This window comes from Penaeus chinensis, chromosome 36, assembly GCF_019202785.1.
Source record: "Penaeus chinensis breed Huanghai No. 1 chromosome 36, ASM1920278v2, whole genome shotgun sequence".
Lineage (NCBI taxonomy): Eukaryota > Metazoa > Arthropoda > Malacostraca > Decapoda > Penaeidae > Penaeus > Penaeus chinensis.
Genome location: NC_061854.1, coordinates 10,535,196 through 10,537,695, shown reverse-complemented (window position 1 = coordinate 10,537,695; position 2,500 = coordinate 10,535,196).

The window sequence follows — 2,500 nt, the reverse complement described above, 5'->3', positions numbered from 1 at the left end:
GAATGGGAAGAGAACGTGATGCATTGCTCTTGAGAAGTATGTGCAGTCTTGGAATATCTTTAGCTCTGTGTTAAACTTCTTTAGTGTTGTACAAATGTTGATGCACTTTTCTTCCTCCTTATCTACCACTGTAGGTGTTGCTACACAATTTGTGTTATTAGATATTAAGTGCAGGGAGACACATTAGAGTGCGTTAGATATAGTACAAATAACATACTAATGAAAGATAAATAAAAACAACATTAATCATTCACATTGAACTGTGTGGTTATTGTCACTTCAGTGCACCACTAAACTGAAAATGGGTTGAAAGCCCTTTCACTGTCAAGTTTCATGCAAGAAATACACCCTCTGTGTTCTGTAGCACTATAAATCTCAGAGGAGTGTTTGAAAAGATGATGGGATATGAAAAGCGCACTTTTCCTTTTATTATCTTTACAGTGATGAACTTAGAAGTGTTAACACAAATTAATTTTTGTCTAATGACTAAGTAATTTGGCAAGGATGTTGTGCCTTTATATAAGAAAAGTAGAATTGTACCTGTGGTATGATTTACTTGCTTAATCAGAAAACAGACATTTTTCAGTACTGCATAGTAATCAGTCAAAATCTGTAAATTAATTTCAATGGAGTAAATACTCTCTTGGTCATTGAATAACAACTTATTAATGGAGAGAAGTTTTCTAGTTCTCGTAAGTATTTGAATCTGCCTGACAATATTAACTTGCTTACTATCATAATTGTCAGGATCCATGAAAAGAGTGCATAACAATGCATTATATTAACTTTGGCATTGGTCTGTTGTGAATCCCAAAGTTAAGCACATGACAGTGAAAGGGTGGTTCTCTGAAAGACTGAAGTCAGAATTATAATCTGTAGCATCATCTTACAGTGAAGGATACTCATGTAATTGATCTGTTTGCAGCATATTCTTGTGAACAATAGTAACAATGTGAAATCTAATGAAAATGTAAAAGTAGCATCATGAGCTTTTTGTATGATTGTAATCATGTTATATGATTAGATTCATAGCAGACAGGTAGTGAAAGATTGAATAGATATCATAATTCTAATATTTTCAAGCTTTATGAAGGAATTTGTGTATTAGTATGTTGAGCCATTCATGTGTTTTCGTGTTCAGAAAACATTTTGCATTGTGAGTAAGTGGTTTAATGGAAGAAAGAAGCATTAAACAGTAGAATAATTACTAAGAAGACCCAGTAGTACATATACTTCAGAAAGAAGGATGTTTTATGAGATTATAGTTTTTCTCATGCATAGGAGCTTACCTTCCTTCTGTTTAAGGTTTGTCTGATGTGCTAAAATATTCATAACTGCTTGTTAATCCCCTAAACAATTTTTCTCTCTTATCATCGAAACAACATTAGTGATAATGCATCCAGCTTGTGACATGTGCAGTTTGTCCAAAAATATTTTTTGTACATGGCTTATGAATTTAATTTTATAAGATATAACAAAATGCGAATTAGAGTGGGTTAGACAAGGAAATGTAGGTGATTATAAAAGATAAATCCTCAAAGCTTAAAAACAAAAAAACAGATATAAGTAGCTTTTGTAGGTGGTATAAAAACTATTTTCATAGAAACTATATGGTTAGTAAGGTCTACATTGAAGGACATTTATGACAGGTATTGAAATTGTAATAGAAGGATACACACAAAACTGCAGTTAAAATTGAAATAATAATAATTATAACATGCTTCATCAACTCATTGATGCCTGGTACATACACTCTGTATTGTGGCTTTTGTTTTATTGATTAAATTGATATATATGTGTATGCGTATAAAAGATTTGTGCCTTGTGTGTCTTACAAACTTTTATTTTACTTGACCAAAAGATTCCTTTCTAAGTGTTGTGTATCAGAACTATACTTTTACTTGGTAACCTGTAATACAACATAGCTAGAGATCTGCAGCAGCTACTAGGAAAAAAAAAATGCTTACTCAGGGCTGGCACTAGGGTATTGCACACCTTAGGCAAGCCACACAAAGTTTGACCCCATCCCCTCCCCACCTGAAAGTTTCAGTAATGTAAAAATATAAATATATTTGTCTGACTGCAATATGCCATGTTGCAACTACTTTGACCACTTTAGGAATATGACTAAGCCTCTAACTTTGTCTAATTGTTCATAATATGTGTGGCAACTCCAGATTTTAGTGCCCTAGGCTGTCACTTGTTTGCCTAATTGATAGCACCAATTTTATGTACACTCAATGTTGATATGCTCTGTAATTATTTGAGGTTTATTTGTATCATTAAAATTTATTTATTATTTTTATTTTTATAATTACTCATTATTTTTAAAATATATTATCTTAATAATTGTGTGTGTGTGTGTGTGTTTGTTTATTTTAATCGTTATTATCAGGTGTTTAGATACAAGCTGTGAAATGACCATCCCAATTATATGTTATATATATTGCAAGTTGCCATGTTGCATGAGGTATGTTTCCTAAAATCTTTTGTTTGTTTG